Below are 21253 nucleotides of genomic sequence, written 5' to 3'. Positions count from 1 at the left end.
ATATCTGTGGTGTTGCACTTCTGATAGCTCACCTGATATTTAAGTCACCAGTCCTCATTGCACGATGATCATGAGTAATGGAATTGTGGCTGGGATGCGGGTGGTGCTGTGGGTAAAACCTCAGCGCCTAGGACTTGCCAATCGCATGGTCGGCGGTTCGAATCCCCGCGGCAGGGTGCGCTCCCGTTGCTCAGTCCCAGTGCCTGCCAGCCTAGCAGTTCGAAAGCACCCCCCGGGTGCAAGTAGATAAATAGGGACCGCTTACCAGCGGGAAGGTAAACGGCGTTCCGTGTGCTGCTCTGGTGCCGGTTCGCTGGAGCAGCTTCATCACGCTGGCCATGTGACCCGGAAGTTGTTTGCTGACAGCGCTGGCTCCCGGCCTCTAGAGTGAGATGAGCGCACAACCCTAGAGTCTGTCAAGACTGGCCTGTACAGGCAGGGGTACCTTTACCTTTACCTTTATATCTGTGGTGTTGCACTTCTGATAGCTCACCTGATATTTAAGTCACCAATCCTCATTGCACGATGATCATGAGTAATGGAATTGTGGCTGCCCACGGGCCTTAGGTCCTACTTCATGTGGTGCTCGCAATGTATGAGGCATTTATTAAAAAGCTTCCCCTTCTTAAGAGTAAGGTTGTTTGCTAAGCGGTAGAACATCTGTTTTGGCTCCAATCCCTGGCATTGCTAAGTAAGGAGATGTATCTGAAACCCACTGCCAATCCATTTAGGATAGCCACGTGGAAGCCTCTCACCCACAAGCCAGACTAGGTCCAGAAGGGGTCTTCATTTGGTCTGTGAGGGAGTCTTCCACAAACTGTGCCCATCTGCTCTGCACCAGACATAGTTGGATAGAGCATGGTGCTGATAATTGCAAGGTTGCAGGTTTGATCCCTGTATGGGACAGCTGCATATTCCTGCATTGCAGGGGGTTAGACTAGATGATCCTCAGGGTGCCTTCCACCTTGATGATCTTATGATATGTGGTGATGGGTGAGGAACAGGTGAAGGTCCAGCTGCAAAGGAACAACCAGGAGCCATTGTTATTTTACAACTGGGGCTTGCATTTGGCACCTTTTTAATCTGGTGCAAAACAGAAGCCCAACTGGGATTGATGCCCCTTGAGTGCAGCAGCGTAGCTCGGGTGCAGCCTGTGCATCCTGCAACTGGGGGAGGGTGCAGTGTCCATGGGGGCAGGACATGCTGCATGGAGAAGAAGAGTTTGGAAGAGTTTGATATCCCACTTTATCACTACCCAAAGGAGTCTCAAAGTGACTAGCATTCTCCTTTCCCTTCCTCCCCCACAACAAACACTCTGTGAGGTGAGTGAGGCTGAGAGACTTCAAAGAAGTGTGACTAGCCCAAGGTCACCCAGCAGCTGCATGTGGAGGAGCGGGGAAGAGAACCCGGCTCACCAGATTATGAGTCCACCACTCTTAACCACTACACCACACTGGCCTCTCTGCCGCCTCCCCCTCAACTGTAGCACAACTGAGGGAGAGGCGGAGGGCAGATGCAAGCCCCACGCTGCCGTTTCAGAGACGCGTGACTTGGGCACGTTGCAGGCCCCGCTGTAAGTGTCAGGCCCCGTGGTGTGGCGCCCAGTGCCAGCCACATTTCGTTACGTTTGTTGACGGAACTAAAAAGTTTCATAAGCCCATTTTTTTAAAAAAACTCATATTTTTGGTCATTTTGTCACACACCCCTCAGTGATGACACCCAGAGTGGACTGCACCCGCTCCGCACCCCCCCCTTCCTCCACCACTGCTTGGGTGCTCCCAACCCAAGCTCCCAAGTGCAGGCAATACCTACTGAAATCTGCCGCCCCTCTCACTTCACTTGAATCAGCCTAAATTTGGTTACAAACATCCATTGTGCCAAATGTTAATTGAACTGAATTACTTCCAGAACTACCTTCGTCTAGTTACTGCACCAAAGAATGCTTTTTTTTTTTTTTACAGTGGGATTCTGAGCACATCTACTCAGAAATCAATCCCATCAGGTTCAGTGGCATTTATTCTCTATTAAGTTTGCTTCACTTGAAGCCCTATATAAAATTTATTTTAGTGACCAGACATAAACTGCCGTAGAGTATATGGCAGTGTTGGGATTCAACCTGGATTGCATGGGCTCGTCTTGATGGTTTATATGTGATCTTATTACTTTGTTGTTATTTATAAATATATTCGTATTCACCCTGAGTCTTTATGATAATGTGGGATGAAATACAAATAAATGAGATATTTAATGAAAGTCTTTACTGATCCTCACAGCCATTCCTTAATTTATCTTCATCACCCTTCAGTACCTTGCTATGAATAGTGCTACTACGGAGTATTTATCTGCTTCTTGGAAACACAAGTGCACAGCTTCTGTTTTATAATGTAGTGTATCCACTCTATTAGATTTGTAGCATTGTTCTTGTATAGCAAGCAATCCAATTTGGTACTGTATATTTTGATTTGTGTTAAGAGCCTCATACACTAATCTTCCTAATATCCTTTACATTTATTTTGGGCTGTAGATCTTATTCTCACCCGGTCATGAATTGTTACTGGTTTTCAGCTGTATATTATTATATTACATCGCCACTCTTTGTTTTTGTTTTTAGTGGATATTTATTTTAGGCTGGTTTTAGTTTTGCTTTACCAAACGTTTTATATTCCGAAGTGCTCTCTAAGCATTAATTTTGTGTGAAAGATTCATCATGACAAGTATTACAAACCCTTCACTGTCGAGTGTATCTTATTTACTCTGTTAGGTTTTACATCATTTTCAAAGACATGCTGAACTCTGAAAGCCCACACCTCCTCATTGTGCCACCAATCAGTGATGTCTGTTATGGCATGCCCATTATCAGTATGAATATCATCTGTTACTAAGAACGATGAAAGTACTCAGCTAGTACCAGTGGCTGGATTCTTTAGAAGGCAGTGCTCTATTTCTATATAGAACAGACTCCCCTGGACTGGAAACCAGAAAAGAAGTACACTTTGATATATTTTATTGATCAGAGGACCTTGTGCCCTAACAGGCCACTCCCCTTGTCTGTCAGTAATCACAGCTATTGACTGACTGATTTTAGTTTATTTTATATACTGCCTTTCCACAGTGAGCTGTGCCAAACGTGGCTACAACAAGCATTCAAGATACCAAAAATCCAAAGCACTGGGGATGGGGAAGACAAGACAGTTTACAAAACATATCAACAAACTGAAATAGGGCAAAAGCATCACTTTAGCAAATGGATAATAAATTCAATATTACAGTGCCATTATCTAAGAGAGACCACATTCCTTTGTCTCTCTCTGTGAATACTGAATAAACTACTTGATAAGAACTCCTCTTGTTTTTCTGCTTCTTGGCATCCCACCATGAGAGGACTAGGATTCCCTGAAGCCTTGAAAGGCAGCAATGCAGCGGGAGAGCACCTGCATTGCATTGTAGAAGGTCTGGGGTTCATTCTTCAGCATCTTCAGGTGGGATAAGAGGAGCAGCTAATATGAAATTCTGAAGAGTCTCTGCCAATCAGCGTAGAAAATGCTGAGCTTGATGAACCAATGGCAGCTGCCTATGTTCCTGTGTTTGCAATTGTGTTATTTGTTTCATAATGGTATATTTTATTGTTGTAAACTGCTCTGGGTCCTTGCAGGGATGGGTGGATAAATCCATAAATAAAACACTCGGAATGTTTTAGAGTAATACAGTGGTACCTCGGGTTAAGTACTTAATTCGTTCCAGAGGGCTGTTCCTAACCTGAAACTGTTCTTAACCTGAAGCACCACTTTAGCTAATGGGGCCTCCCGCTGCTGCCGTGCCTCCGGAGCACAATTTCTGTTCTCACCCTGAAGCAAAGTTCTTAACCTGAAGCACTATTTCTGGGTTAGCAGAGTCTGTAACCTGAAGTGTATGTAACTCAAGATACCTCTGTATCAGTTTTGTCTCTTGTTAATGTACTTCAAAATTCAATACAAAGCAACAACAAACAGCTAGGTGCTTGGACATATGGACTTCATATATGGAGCTGTTTTTGCAAAGTACATGATCAGAAGGCCTAGCAGGAGACTGTTTCCTCCTTCCCTCCTCTTTCCCCACTTCCTTTTATGTTTGAATGGCACTGTATTTATGGTCTATGTTGGGTTTGCTCATTTTGTTTTTATTATTTGAATTTTCTAATTGCGACGTTATAAAATGATTTTTTTTTCATTTGTCACATTGCAAAGGCTCAATAAGTGGGGTGTTTGGGCTCAAAGCCATTAAAGAGGGCCCCCAGAAGCTTCTTGCCAACAGAGTGGCAGGCAGGAAAACGGTTTTGACAGCCCTGCCTTGCCTTCCTAATTACTGGAAGGATTCCACAAAACATCTCCCAAAGCAGGTGTACTTTAATTTGCAAAGAAGAAAATCCAATCAGGTGTAATGGCAGCTCTTTCTTTCGACTTTTCTTTCTTTCTTTCTTAACATTGCCACTTGGTTTGAAGTTTTCATGCCTTTAACAGAGTTTATTATTTAGACAGCCATGTTAATGGTTGTTTGGAATTGTTTTTATGGTGTTTAATGTTTTGTTGCATTTGTATCTATTGCAGTATAGCACTTCCATGTTTTATGAGACAGTGATATATAAATACTTTTATAAATAAATAAATAAATAAATAAATAGGTCTATTATCTGCCCTTCACTATAAGGTTCCATGGTCCTCATGTAATATAAGCATATGATATGATTATATAATATAATCAGACAATTAAAGCAAGTAAGACCATTCTAAACAAAGGCTGCAATATTAAACTTGCCTTGTTGTTGCTGTTTAGTCATTTAGTCGTGTCCGACTCTTCGTGACCCCATGGACCAGAGCATGCCAGGCACTCCTGTCTTCCACTGCCTCCCACAGTTTGGTCAAATTCATGCTGGTAGCTTCGAGAACACTATCCAACCATCTCATCCTCTGTCATCCCCTTCTCCTTGTGCCCTCAATCTTTCCCAACTTCAGGCTCTTTTCCAGGGAGTCCTCTCTTCTCATGAGGTGGCCAAAGTATGGGAGCCTCAGCTTCACGATCTGTCCTTCCAGTGAGCACTCAGAGCTCCTTTAAAGCCACCCAAGTTGGTAATCATCACTATACATATGAACTTGTGAAGAGAACCTGAGCTTACAGGGTTAAACAGCTCAGAGTGTACGCCCTGCCTACTTTTGGGAGGGGGGGAGATTATGCGTCATTTCCGAGAGTCTCCAGCCTTTGTTCTTTTTCTCTACTTTCGCTTTTGAGGAGAGAGGACGTGTTTTCACGATGCTGTTCGCTGTGATAGATAATGGATAGTCTGCTGTAAATAAAACTGCTTTTAGCTGCCAAGATCCTGAGTGGACTTTGTTTGGGCACACTGAAGAAAGCTCTGAAGGAGTTTTTTGCAGCTTTCTCTTGCCGCTGCTGAACTCTGCTGTTGCTCAGAGCCTTTGGAATGTGGCCTTTGAAGTCCGGAGGCTGCGCAGCCGAAGCGGGCTGGACGCCAAGGCTTATCTAAGCAATAAATATTTCTTCAGAGAACTGTGTGAAGAAGTACATCCTTTTGAGTTTCCTCAGTCTCCCAACATTCAGTTCCATTGGCTGTTCCCAGAATCTAGTATTATGAGAGGGAGAAAAGACCTCTGTCCACTCTTTCCATTATCTTATACACCTCTATCATGTACCATCTTTCCTTGCCTCTTTTCTAAACTCACTCACCTTTCCTCTTCAATCCTTGTTGCTGAACAAATTACTAAGGTGTACGCAGGTGGCGCTGTGGGTTAAAGCCTCAGCGCCTAGGACTTGCCGATCGAAAGGTCGGCGGTTCGAATCCCTGCGGCGGGGTGCGCTCCCGCTGCTCGGTCCCAGCGCCTGCCAACCTAGCAGTTCGAAAGCACCTCCGGGTGCAAGTAGATAAATAGGGACCGCTTACCAGCGGGAAGGTAAACGGCGTATCCATGTGCGGCTCTGGCTCTGGCTCTGGCCAGAGCAGCTTCGTCACGCTGGCCACGTGACCCGGAAGTGTCTCCGGACAGCGCTGGCCCCTGGCCTCTTAAGTGAGATGGGCGCACAACCCCAGAGTCTGTCAAGACTGGCCCGTACGGGCAGGGGTACCTTTACCTTTACCTTTAAGCCCTGGCGAGGCTTACTTTCAAGGGGTGGGGGGGAAGCCTGTAAATCTTAGATGAAGGAGAAGTGGTTGCCAATAAGCACATGGGCACAGTTGTTAATTTTAAGAGTTTGTTTACTGGAGCAATTTGTCAGGATTGTGTGGTCATTTACAGTCGATAAGGTCTTTTGTGGCTCAATAGGAAGGTACCCTATGATCAGAGTTCAGTCTCAAAGAGGAAGGACAGGTACAACAGAATATATATATATATATATATATATATATATATATATGCATGCTCTGTTATACACATATATACACACAGACACATTCATATACATACACACAATCTCCCTCTCACACACCCTTTGAATATATGTAAATTATTTGCTGAAACTGATTCCCTTGTTTATACCTTAACAATGGAATTATCAATGTAAAGGAAACTTAATGCAAATGTGGGGGGGAAATACCATCAATTATGCATCATTTGCAGGCTGAAAGTAACAACAGCATTCCTCTTGGGAATGGCAACAACAGAAGTCCCTAAAAAACAAAAGAATTTATTATTATATGCCGCCACTGCAGCTTTAATCTTATTGGCACAAAGGTGGAGAACGAGTACAGTACCCACTAAGGAAGAGTGGCAGTTTAAAATGCTTGAATATGCTGAATTGGCAGGTATAACGAATAGGATAAGAGAAGAGGATGATAAAGAATATAAGGAGGATTGGAAAATGTTTATTGAATATTTGAAGAACCCTAGCGGGTCTTGAGTAAATCCAGCAGAATAGGAGCTAACAAAAATTAACAGAGGAAGAAATTTGAAGGCTAAAAATTTGGGATACAGTGGTTCCTCGGGTTAAGTACTTAATTCGTTCCAGAGGTCCGTTCTTAACCTGGGTTAAGTACTTAATTGGTTCTGGGGTCCGTTCTTAACCTGAAACTGTTCTTAGCCTGAAGCACCACTTTAGCTAATGAGGCCTCCTGCTGCTGCTGCGCCACCGGAGCACGATTTCTGTTCTCATCCTGAAGCAAAGTTCTTAACCCGAGGTCCTATTTCTGGGTTAGCGGAGTCTGTAACCTGAAGCGTATGTAACCTGAAGCATATGTAACCCGAGGTACCACTGTACGTGACTGAGGAGAAAAAGAAACCAGGAAGAGGGTGGGAGGGGAGTCACTAGGTATTTAGTTGTATGGTGTGATTGGTATGAAAGTTGTATAATTGGTGGGTAGAGGAAAGGGGATGTGGGATGTGTGTTTTTTGTTTCTGTATTAAAAGTGCAAATAAAAAAATATATTTTTATAAAAAGAATGGACCTGCCCTACTCAGCCCCAAAATGTCATTAATAACATATGTGTGTGACTGGGAACAACAAATAATCATTCTCAAGTTCAATTTATTTACTTGTGTATCTATTTACCAGTGTGGGCAACTGTTATTGTTTCTAGTAAACAATTATAAATGGGGGGGGTACTCATATTATCTGTATTGATTTCTGTTCTGGATGTAGGACATCCACTCCTGTTTCTGTTGTTCCTTGAATTCTTCAAAATTCCACTTCAAGTATAAAACTCGAGTACACTTGTTTAATGCAACATGTGAATACCCCTTGTAAAATGCAAGTATCTGGACTTCAAAAAATGCTTAGACTTAGTGAGGCTCTAAAGTTGTTCTGCTTTATGTCCCTTGTTTCAGTAGTAAAACGACACACATGTTTAGTGTGGCTAAGCACTCTTTAAGATATATGGCATATGCTGCATATAGAGCTTGTGACAAAGTCAACCTTTGCATCTCATTCAGTAAGAGATGCACTAACATGCGCCAGCCAAGAATCAAAGTATGTGGCTGAATATCTAACAAATTCCAGCAGACTTGTTGACATAAATGCTCGCATAAATCTGATGTTAACGCTAGTTTGCTCAACATCATTTTTGCTGCTGGAGAAAAAAGAAGCTGATGATTTACATTGCCCTGTAATCACAACAGACTTTATTAATGTGTGAGACAGCAGCTGCCAGCACATCAGCCTTGGCAAAACTTGTTTCTAACGCTCCTAGCAGGCTTGGAGTGAAAAGGAGGTAAGAAGATGCAAGAAGAGGTCAGTTTTCAGCTTCTCACCTGTAATAATAGCAGGCCTAGTTATACCTCTAGGGCTTTGGCAGCAGGGATAATACTTGTGAATCTGAAACATGAACTTCTGCCGTTCAATACACAAACCCTGTTTTATGGGTTCAGGCCAACGGGAAACAGCTTTCTCTCTTTTTCTATCCCACAAGTGGAGTGAGATAAAGACAATTACACACTCTCATATCCATTTCATATATTCCTGTTGTAGCATAGGAGCAGCTACCCTGTGGTCTGGTCACACATTCTGTGAGCTGTGTTATGTTCACATGGGAAGATCATTCACTCTGCTACATTGTTCCAATAGGCAGAGAATATTGGAAGATCTAGGGAATGCAAAAGCAGCTTCTGCACTGCTCTGCTATTGTTGAATGGGGTTTTGTAAATGAATAGCCTTCTTCTAGAGCCTATAGCATGCTCTAGTCTGAGGGCCACATTCCCTTCTGAGAGCCACCTGCCAGTGGTGGGTGAGGCAGAAAATGCTGCTTTTACCGTTGTACAGTTGAATACATTCCAGCCATGCCAAAGGTTTCTGTGTGCACCCACATCCCTCTGTCTTGCATCCAAAGAAGAGATATGATCATTGTTCAAGGACATAATCTAGCTAGGCAAAAACACTTTAGGGCATAAAGCAGCCTGGTGAGCAAACGGCCTGTGAAGGGGCCTTGACTGAACATGCTGGGAACCTTCAGGGAAAGATGAAGATTCCCTTCAGGGAACCTTCAGGGAAACATGAAGGCCTTTCCAATCAAGGCAGAAAGGGCAGGCCTGGAGCCAATGGGGTTGCCTAGTGTGTATTCCTACATCCATGAGTTAGAGGTGAATGCCTGTATGGGGGTGAGAAATAAAGATACTGAGTCAGACAATAGGCCCATCTAGTTCAGCATTATCTACACTGACTGCCAGTGACTCTCTAGGGATTCAGGATGAGAACATTCCCAGCCCTACCTGGGGATGCCAGGGATTAAATCTAAGACATTCTATGTACCAAGCAAATTATTTACCACAGAGCTATGGTCCTCCCTCTACTAGAGAATTGCGGAATATATCTTATCTGGTTTGTTTGCATGAATGAGAAATTAGAAGAGCATTTCCCAATAGACTTTATCACACCACTATCTGGAAATGGTTGTGTTCTCATTGTCATAATAGCTGGTTGCCTCATGATATTTAGTGCCTTACTCAAGGCTGTTCAGATTAAGAGCAGCACAGCCACTTATTTTCCCAATAAGTGCACAGGATGGTGGGTGGATAAGAAGATGTAAGTAGGATGTAGGCCTTGGGTTGTCCTGCCTTACAGCTGAGAGGTTTGTGTGCAGCAAATAAACCATTCTCCCCTCAGCTTTCCCTGCTTATTTAAATAACTTGCCAGCAAGGATTACCAAGAGACAGATCAATATATTTCCTTCCCCCAGAGAGATGCTGTTTTTCACAAGATAGATGGTAAGGACCACAGGGAAGCATGTACTGAGTAATTGGAAGTGAAGACTTGCATGGTAACATAAATAGAATTTGCCTTCCTGGCACCCATTATGAGAGCATCCCACTCTAATATTAATTTCATTTCCTAAAACCTGCACTGACGTCAACAAGATTACACCCAACGCTCCAGTTGTTAAAATGTAATTCACAAGAATGTATTCGTAAAACAATTCTTGAAAAGATTCTTCCAAGTTGTTTTTGTTATGTATCATGTTATGAACTTTCCAAGTTTGTAGAGACTAAGATTTAATGCTAAGCTTATTCATACAATCCTTCCCAACTCCAGCCTTGCTTTGTAAGTTTCCAAAAAAAGGGGGGGGTGTTTAGATTTCTCAGGATATATCGTGGAGAAACTCTTCAAGTGCAGAACTGGATCTTTATCCTACGAATGATTGCAACCAACCTCCCTTCATGTTCATGCATTTATCTTTAAATGACAGCAGAAATGTAGAGAATCGGACAACCCAGTTTACTGGTGGCGGATGACAGCAAATGTGGTTACCTCTTTGGCCTTCTTCAGGATGCAATCAGAACAAGAGCTCACAACCTTTTAATGTATTTATTTGGGCACTGCTGTGTGGTTGAAAACTTGTGTTGGGTTTTTCCCCTTGGGGGAGTGTTGTTGTATTTTTTTTGTCTCTGGGCCACTTCAAGGGTGAGAGACTGGAGTTGGCCTGGAATAGCAAGAGTGAGAGACTATTGCCCAGCTATGCCTGCCCAGGTCCTCAGTGCACCATCAGCACAGATTGGAGGGTTGTGGGGATTGCTGTGGTCCATAACACTTCCATCTTGCTCACCATGTGACCTCTCTATTTGGTGTTAGGTCAAATCATTTTCATGTTAGGTTCTTTCAACAGTTAGGTTCTATCAGTCTCGCTCCCAACTGGAGCAGTGCTTAAATGCAAGTAACTTCATTTACTCACATCCATCCATTGTTTATTCTTGCTGCTTCTTCTCTCCTTTTGTTGTTACCCAGTTGTAGAAATTGGTTGTAAGTGCCTCAGGGTGCAGACCTGTCCTTTTTACTTTTGTTTTAAAACAGTAATTGTGTGGAGCTTGACCAAGGGATATGAATTTTGAAATGGTATGCAGCTGAATCTTACAAGTCCATTTTAAATAATGCCCAAACCAATCTGAAGTCTAAAGGATGTTTGAGAATTTCTTTTGGTCCACCTATTTAAATGAACAACCCAGAATCAGCCAGCAGATCTTGGAAACAAGTACCACTGATTTCAGTAGGATTTTTACTTCCAAGCAAGTGTACTTAAGAATGCTGCATTCTTTTTTTTTAAAAAAAATGTAGGCACTAGAATTGCTCATTCCTAGCCTTCTGGGATCACTTAAATTTTCCATGAGTGTGCCTATATTACAGTTAATGTTTCTGAGATTTGCTCAGCCAGTTCCTTTGGGATCCACAAGTGAATGTGAGTAGACCCTGATGCCCTGAATTTGTTCACATTGCCAAGTATTCCTTGGCAGACTCTTTTATTACCCTGACCTGTGCCCTTTCTTCTTGCCAATTCTTCTTGCCAATTTTCTAGTTGCCTTATCACAACTCACTTTCTTTATCAAGAATGAAGCAAATCAGGTATTGAATAGTTGCTTGTTCTACCAATTACAGCTGGATCAACACTGGAAATCACATGCAGAGCATGATGCTAAAGCAAAATTACATGGTATCCCATGTGGCAAAAATGTGATGATCTACATGAGTGGTGTCATAGCCATTTAAATACATCCCTTATGACTGCTCTTTCTGCATTGATAGTTTATACATTTAAGTTAGCCACCCTGAATACTTAGTTTTTAAAGTGGAAGGGCAGGGAAGAAACCCCATAGTAATTAATCAAATAATTAGAAGTATTTTATCATGCTTATTAATTCTCACAATTCCTATTTTTCATAGGGGTTCATATTAGTGACTTTACCACTCATTGAGTATGAATCAAATATGAATTTAGAAAAGAGAAGAAGGAATCCCACCTCAAATTCCAGCTTCTTGCCTACATGAATTCCCTTAATTACATCCATATATTCCCTCCAATATGCAACTAAAAAGGATGGTTGCATGTTGAAATCCCTAATCTCCTCTCCTTTACATAACAGTACTATGGGGGAAAACCATGATGTGGTGTCATCACATCGCAAAGTTCCCTGCCACCACCTCACTTTATGGCTGCCACTGTTTTGAGAGGGATTGGGGCCTGCAAGCGAAGAAGCAGCGAATTTGGGTAAATCCAGGTGGAAGCAGATCAGGTTCAGTTAAGTAGGTCATATGAAAGACAGTCAAGCTGAGGTAGTTTAGGCATGACACCAGGCCAAGGCAAATCAATTCACCACCCGCCATGTCACACTGTGGGCTCAGCCATATTGGCAAAGAAAAAGTACTTTATATGTGTTGTATATGCATTGTAACACTGTGGCACCAGATGGCGCTTTGGAGTTTCTCATACAAAGTTTACAACGTGTTTAACTGAAACACTTCTTTGATGTATCTAGATCCAGCCTGCGTCACAGCAGTTTCATGTGAGCAGCAATAAGAACCATGGATGGTTTAACAGTCAGCACCATGGACAGTCCCCAAGTTCCCTCTGCTAGTTGAGGTAAAAAGGTAAAGGTAAAGGACACCTGGGTGATTAAGTCCAATCAAAGGCGACTATGGGGTGCGGCGTTCATCTCACTTTCAGGCTGAGGGAGCTGGTGTTTGTCCGGGTCATGTGGCAAGGATGCATCACTATCTCTGTATCAATAATGAAACAAAAAATATCCAACAATCCAAAAAGTTCTATCAACTTTTCTGCCTCGGTTTTAGAGGGGGTATGAAAACAGCTTCTTATTGAAATTTTACTAGCCTTGTTACATGTGTCAGTGCTGATCACTGTATCAGATGCATCCAGCTAATGTGGGTGGGTTAGTGGGTGGGCAGACCTCATCTGATCCTGGCTGAAGTTGCATTGATTTCAGTAAATATGCTATAAAAGGCACAACCTTAACATCACACTTCCTTTAGAATTAATTTACACTGAGATCAATAGAAATTGCTTCCAAGTAACTGGGGTTTAGGACACAGGTAAAAATCTGCAAGTTTAAAGTACACAGACTAGAATACTAAAAATGCTTTCTGGAGAGTTTTATAACTCTGTAAGTTAAAGCAGAAACATTAAAATCAATTTGGCGGCGGGGGGTGGGGGTGGGGGGTTACCAGATGAAGCAGGGAGGCAGAGTCTTCCTGCAGAATCAACCCTGCATCTACTACTTTCCCTCTCAGGGCCTTAATTTCTCAAAACTGAGGAGGAATCTGAAACTTGAAGAACAGCAATCCAAGTATATGACACATTTTTTTTAAAAAAAAAAATCCCCCCCCAAAAAAAACCTCTTCAAAAAGACAAAGGAGGGGTCAGATACAAGCACTTACTATAGATACCTGAAAGGGACATTTCATAACAAAAAAGAAAGAAATTGAGCATGGTATACCAGATTTCAGATAGATGGCTGATGAAGGAAGCTACATTGTTAGATAACACAGACCTAGCACCACTCTAACTTCTAAAAATGTAAGTCCTTTACTGATAAAAGTCTTCAGAGTGTCTGAAGTTTACTAGCATTCCATTTCTGCCTACCCTCTCAATGATGTTTGAGCCCTAAGTAAAGAACACAATGACTTTTCTCAGTGGCTGAAGCACTAGAACTCAAAAAGGATACTGAAAGTGGCATGGAATTTGACAGCTTTTCTCTATGGCCCTCAATTGAACTAAAAAGTGGGTTCCTTTAAAGCAAGACAATCATTCAAATGGCAAACAAATAAAAATTAAAATAGGTTGAAAAGATAGTGATATTCTGGATGTTAAGAACCTTTCTGCTGTTTGCAGTGCCAGTCAGGCAGCAACATCTGGAGGCTTAAAAGGGGCTTGATGGAACACCATACATAATAAGTTATGCTGGGCATGCCCCTATGTATGCACATAATCAAATATGCCACATTTATTGGTCACTCATTTTCATGGTTTCACCAATGCTTGTGAACACAATTGGTTTGTCTGTGTAGGTCAGCCACAAATTGCTACAAAAGCCTATTTTGTGATTCCTGGCATCATTGCAGCATAGACTAGATTTTCTCCACATTGCTGATTATATTTGGGGATAAGAAAACACAGAGGGAGGTGGAAAGCTCCCCTTTCCTTAGGACATAACTGATCTAACAATAATTTCCTTGCCCTGTCCCTGTGAGAATTAATGTCCAACATTTTGATGACACTACAGCTTAATGAATCTGCTAATGGGAAGTATGAGGCTTTTGAGTGAGAAACTATTGACCAATATGTGCTTAGGCAACTCAATTTTCTTTGCACTGTCAGACAAAGGTCCTTGCTGAAGATTAAATGGAGACTAGAAGCTGAGGATTTATGACTCTATATAGGATTCTTTATCATTCTCAACTCAAGATGAAAACCTAGGATGCTATGTTTTATTGCAGCTATGTCCTAGAAACTTGCCTGACAGAGCTCCTTCTGTGGCAGAAACATTCTAGCTTTGATTGGTGAACAGGAAACTTCTTTTTTTTCCCTTTTTTTTTGCTCTTTAACAGATAGCTTTTCTCATTTCTACTGTCAGTATTTCACCTTTGCTGTATGCAGGTTGGATCATAAGACCACAAGGACATGGCTGTGATTCCTTAAACTGGCCTGGTATCATGCCGGAGAGACTGTTTAGGCCATGGAAAATCAAACTTGGAAGTCAGAGCACTGAACACAGATCACACAGACCCTCCTCCTGATTTACTTGTTGCCCTAATTTAAGTTTTTCTCCTGGTCTCAGTTGTGTCCTTGTGACAGACAGTGCCAAACATTGGAAAGCCCCCACCCCCCTGCTTGCATTCTACCTACATACTTCTTTAAGTAGTTTATTGAGTTTCTTTATTAAGAGTTTGGGTTATTGTTGGGTCAAAGGAAAGAAGCAACGGAATGCCTTGACCTCCTTGCTTGACTGTCAAACCTGTTCATCTGTTGTGGTGCTACAGTCAAGTTACCACATGAAGTAGTGGTAACTACAATGGGAACACGTGTGTTAGCTCTACCCTGCTTTTGCCATTCCAGGCAGCCTTCAACTCATGAAAGGCAACTGTCTAAAGTGCTCCTCCTCTATACATCTATACTTCTGCACTTAGGAGGTCTCTATGAGTGCAGGACGCTCACTGCTCCACAAGGTCACCCCACACAAGTAGGCTAGCCTGCTGGACCCCATTGTATCCTCACATAGTAAATTTACACTCTGTTATAATGCTGCCTGGCTCTTAAATATTGGGCTCCTTCTATTGCAATTTCTTCAATATTGCCTTAACTGTAATCTTAACCCCACTATAATCATAACCCCTGGGAGTAATCCTTATTGAATTAAATAGAACTTACTTCTGAATAAACAGGATTAGAATTGCATTTAAGTTTTCTTGGCCCTTTAAGAAAGGCATTGATTATATGCTTTATCACAAAGTATCTAGATACTCTTTCATAAACTTGGCTATCTATTAGGATCTTAACAGTTTGCCGCAGGTTGTACCATCCTTGTGATTGACTGGTGACAATTTCTTGGTCTTCTTGATCCTTTCTTTGTCTCTGCCTCATTTCACACAAACACAATTACTCAAAGAACCAAGAAGGGGTTATAATCAAAACAGGAAAACTGGAAGTAATTATGGTGTGACAAGCAACAAGGTAAACAATACATAATCCTGCACTTGCTGTAAAACTTTTCAAACATAGCTTGAATGGGCTATTAGATGAAATTTCTATAATCCTTTAAATCACAATACAATCAATACAACCATTGATTGCCTGACCTAACCTATTTTTCTGTACCATTCTCCTGATTCTCCGCTGCACTGAACATTAACCTGTAAATCTGTTTCTTTCATTGGGAACTCCAGTTGCAGAGGCATATCCTACTTACATTTCCACATAACTCTGTATTACTACATAGGCTGGGTTGATAGTAAACAGGACATCATTCCTTCAGCTCCCTAAATAGTAAAAAGAGTAAAACCAGACCCCGTACACTTCCACAGATAAAGTTATTTGCTGGGCATTACTCCTTTACACCGTGAAGAAAGCACAACAAATCCAAAGTCCAAGTTTCTAAAACACTGTCATGGCTCACGATATTTGCCCATTTTCTCCCCAGAAATCTTCATTTTTGGCAAAATATGTTGGTACAGTGGTACCTCTAGTTACTAACTTAATTCATTCCGAAGGTCCGTTCTTAACCTGAAACTGTTCTTAACTAGAGGCGTGCTTTTGCTAATGGGGCCTCTTGCTGCCACTGCGCCACCAGCACACAATTTCCATTCTCATCCTGAGGCAAAGTTCTCAACTTGAAGTAACTCTTCCAGGTTAGCGGAGTTTGTAACCTGAAGCATTTCTAACGTCAGACCTAGTAACAATTATATTAATTTTCCCCTACTTCACAGGTATATCCTGCATACCCTCCTACATTTCTCCAGTGAAAATAGGGACATCCTGTTCAATAACAACTTTATTATTTATACCCCACCCATCTGACTGGGTTGCCCCAGCCACTCTTGCCTATACAGGGCTGCCTTCAGATGCCTTCTAAAGGCTGTATAGTTACTTATCACCTAGGCTCGGGAGACACATAACTCCATACTCTCCATCATTGCTCCAATGAAAATGGGGACACCCTAAGGAAAAGCGGGATATTATAGAATCAAATAAGAAACTGGGGTGACTTATGTAAATCCAGGACTGCCCCTGGAAAATAGGGACACTTGGAGCATCTGATCCTGTATCTTCTTGTCCCTTTGTTATACTCTGATTGCCTTTTTTTTTTTAAGTCCCTTTATGACTGTCTTTTATTTGCTTGTTCTCTCATTCTCTGTAGCATCCCTTCATCTGTCCAGCTTAGTGACTGAGGCTGCAATCCTCACCATTTTATTTTTTTTTAAATATAATTTTTATTAACCGACCAATCAAATCAAATCACATCACATAAATTCCGAATTACAAAGCCGAATTTTAAATTTTTGTTGAGGGGACCCATATTTCAAGTTTCAAAGGGGGATTCAGATCATCTTCTTGCTACTGTGTTCATATCCAAATCAGTCCAGATAAAGTTCATAATTCTATCCAGTCTTAGCTTGCTGTTTCCACATCTCATCTTGTTCGTACATTTTTCTTTTTTCCTTTATGCTCTCTTCTGATAATCTCCTTAAGCAGATAAACACCAATTATATCCTGTGTGGATTTTTCCGTTCGACCAATCCTCATATCGTGATGGTTTCCATATATCATCACTTTCATAAATAACATCGCTCTTTCCATCATTAATCTCAGGGTCTGTCGTTCTTAAGTCCCACTGAGAAGTCTCACCCACAGTATAAAAACAGCTCTTTTTTTTTTTTTAATAATAATTTTTATTATTATACATTTAATAAATTTCCCTCCAATTCTTCGTTCAATCCCGCATACAACAAATCATAGTTATTTTTTGACTTCCTTCAACGTCTCTGACAATCATCCGTAGTTACACCTTTAATACACATTCCCTTCTTTCGTATTGCCATTTAAAACAGCTCTTTCCTCCTACCAGACTCAAGTCCTCCGACAGAGCTTACCAATATGGCGACGGTATTTTTAACTGCGTCATTCCAGAGCTCTTAAACTTTCCACGCTTTTCTTAAAACATGCTTTGGTTAGAAACTTTATCTCCACACAGTCGTAAATCCACAGCTTAAGTCGTTAAAGTGGCATTTCTGACTTGTGTGTGGGGGGGGTCTTGTTTAATCACATAGAGGAAAGAAAGAAAAGTTTTTTTTCCCTCCCCCATCCAGTCCCTTTGCCATACCGAGTCTTGGCTGTCTTCTCAAGATTGATTCTTGTTCTTCCTACTCGTCTTGTTTATCAGAGAACTCTTCAGTTAGCAGTCTTTACTCCCCCTTCTTCCTTGAAATATGTGCATTCGCTTCTTCCTAATTGTTCCTTTTGAAGTTCTTGCAGCTAGCGGCGCGGATCAGAGACGGTGTCCAGGAGCACCAAAATCCACAGGAGGGCATTCTGCCTAGTGCCCCCATCCCCTCAAATTTGGGGGTGGTACAGGGCACAGCATGCAAGGGCAGCCCCCCCCCCCCCCAATCCTGGAGGGGTAGGGAGGCTATTTACTCCCATCATAGCCTCTTAATTACCATCCGGGGGGCCGGAGAGATGTTATTGTCAGCCATCTTCCGATGCGCCCCTAGTGGCCCCTCCGCAATCCTCACCATTTTAACTCAGAAGTAAGGTCAAGTGAATTCAATGGAGCTTGCTCCCTTGTAAGCGGGTATAGATTGATGCTGCTGATGTTGCTGAACCACAACTCCCATCTTTCCTAGTCATTGGCCATGCTTTAAGAACCTGATGGGAACTAAACCCCTGGAGGGCCAAAGGTATCCCATAGTTGATGTAACGGTAGGCAGCTATGGAGTAGTGGGAGAGAGAAAACATTACTCAGCAAAAGATTCCAAGAGCAGGACTAAGCGCTGACAGGTTTTCAAAGAGATATCAAAGGGTTCCAGACAAGGGAGAAAGATGCCATGACCACCAAGGAAAGCAGTACACACAGAGAGACCTGCCAAACAAAACAAAGACACTGACGCAAGAGAAGCAAGTGTAGCAATCGGGCTGTGAGTTACCAAGAAGCAGTTACAAGAACTGCATAGCATGTTGTCAGTACTGTGGTACCTCAGGTTAAGAACTTAATTCGTTCTGGAAGCCTGTTCTTAACCTGAAACTGTTCTTAACCTGAGGTATCACTTTAGCTAATGGGGTCTCCCGCTGCTGCCGCAGCCGCCACGCAATTTCTGTTCTCATCCTGAAGCAAAGTTCTTAACCCGAGGTACTATTTCTAGGTTAGCAGAGTCTGTAACCTGAAGCGTCTGTAATCCAAAGTACCACTGTACTGGGACTGATTTACACATAATCTGTTCATCTCTTATGACTTGTATATGTGAATAAGCCATTGTAGATCTCATCACAGACATTGTCTAATGTCACCTTACACTAGGGAGGAGAGATCTGTGACTCTCCAGGTGCCGTTGGGCTCCCAGTCCCATTAGCCCCAGCCAGCATGACAATGGTCAGAGATTCTGAGAGCTGGAGTTCAACAAGATCCAAAGAGCTGCAAGTTCTCCACCCCTGCCTTGAAACACAATATTTTTCAAAGAAGGTTGCTCACATGGTCAGCTGTCAGTAGTGAAGCACAAAGTGATTAACTTATTAGTAATCATGATAGACATGTGTTGGAGCCAGTACTGAGTTTTCACTTGTGAACATGTTATATATGGATAATATATTGTAAATGCTGCTGTGTTTAACCCTATAGCTTTCATTTTGCAGTTTTATAGAATTGCTTCTTTATTCCTTCTAAAACTTCACACCTCAATGGTGTGTAACTGATGTTCAGTTCATTCCAGCACTCTTTGGTATGCCAGCCAAGATAAGTATATGTAATGACAGTCTAGCTTCTGACTTATCATCAAACAAATGAATACTTCCCAGTGGGCATGTGTTTATACATACATTTTTACAATCAACATGACTGCTTCATTGATTGTTTCCCAAGAGGAGGTAAGATTGATGGGGCAATGGTGGCATGGTGAATAAATTCTTCCTCTTCCTCCTGAAAAGTCCCATTTAGCAAAGAGCTCTCAGCATAAATAAAGAGTATGAAAATTTGACCATATTTGAGTTTTGTCTTCCTGTGCTTTAAAATTAAATTTGTCTACTAGACTGTGTCTGGATATTTCTTGTTTTAGAGGATAAGAACTGATTTGTCAGCTGAACAGAGATTATTATCTACGATATTCGAAATACCCCAGTTATTACCCCAGTTATTGCCTCAAGAGCATGCTTCTAACTTTACCTTTGATAACCTTTTAATATTCTTAGGGGGAAAACAAACCATAGAAGAGATAGCATTTACCTCTATGAAACAAAATGTCCTAGGTTCTCAGGAAGGACCATAAGCCAGAAAGCATCCCCTGATTTTCCTTTCCAGTATTAAGAAAGCAGAGGTATGCAGTCTCCAAATATGGAACGCTTGATTCTTTCATAATCAGAGTAGCCTGTGACAAATTTATATAATATTTTTCTAAAGCCAATTATGATAATGGCCATTACAACATCCTTTGGCAACGTTAGTCCAACGAGTTATTTGACATTTGTTAAGGTATGGAAATACATTTAGCAGAGGATGACATCATGAAATAAACTTGGGTGGGATCAAAAATTGGAATTACCATACACTAAACTGTATATGCGCTATTAAAACCCTAAAAGAAAGAGAATAGCAGCTAAAAAGATTTCTTCGCTGGCATTTGTTCTGTGTAGGTCACATTGGAATGCGAAATCTTCATTTTTATGAAGTTACTGATTTCTGTAATGAGGATATGAAGTGTATTCCCTTCTTAATTAACTAGCTATTTCCAATTACTTTAGAGAAGTGCCTGACACAAGCCCTGCCCCATTTTAAGTGTTTGTTTATGACACACAAAGCCTTTTTTTTAAAAAAAAAAAAAAATCTATCAGTGTGGAAACTAGATGTGAGTGTGTGTGTGTGTGTGTGTGTGTGTGTGTGTGTGTTGGTGGAGATCTTTAAAAAATATCTGTGTCAGATAAGTGACTTCTCTATTTTTGTTTCACAGTCCCTGAGAGCTACTTTCACAAGATTCATAGACTTGACCTGCTCCTTCAGTGCCATTTGTTGCCTAGAGCTATGGAGTTATAAAAATGCTGTACAAAACATGTTGACTCTGCTCCCTTGGACCTGTGGTCACACAGAGTGATTAAACCATTTGCCCCCAAAGACTGAAGAATCCTCTTAAGCTTTTTGTCAGTTGGGGGGGGGGACCAATCACCCACTCACTGCGATAACAGCAGACAAAAGAAAACCTTGAGAATGTTTTTTTTAAAAAAAATAAATGAGGAAGATCCTTTTAACAAATAATTTATGCTTTACAAAACTTCCTACATGCAAAACAAAAACATTTGCCTATAGCAATTTAATTTGTGATACGGTTCTTCACAGCTAAAGATGTGCAATGAAGTTAATTAATTGTGTTAAAACAGAAGGACTGGATGCAATCCCTATAGCTATGGAGATATGAACCATGTAATAGCATATTTGTTCTCTTATTTTTATATTTTAAAAATGAGAACAAATCTCAAGTTCTTGAGTTTTATGGAATGAAACTTCTTTCAATATTTTTAATTAAAGAAGCAGCTGGCCTCTTTGATCAGGTTTACATCTAAAAATTCAGTTCCAAGTAATGTTCTGATGAAAATCTTAAACCCTCTTCCTAAGGAGTAAGAGGAGTAAGCCTCACTGAACATAATAGGACTTATTTCTACCTAAACTTGTATAGGATTGTGCTGTAAATTATTATTTTTTTTAAAAAAAAAACCTTCCATTTTAGTATCTTCTCACTACCTCTTGAAAAAATATTTGATCATTTTTTTTTTGCCTTACTTGTTTCCAAAGGTTCACTATGCATC

Source organism: Podarcis cretensis (genome assembly GCF_951804945.1).
Source record: "Podarcis cretensis genome assembly, chromosome: 1".
Taxonomy (NCBI): domain Eukaryota; kingdom Metazoa; phylum Chordata; class Lepidosauria; order Squamata; family Lacertidae; genus Podarcis; species Podarcis cretensis.
This window is presented reverse-complemented; position numbering follows the sequence as displayed.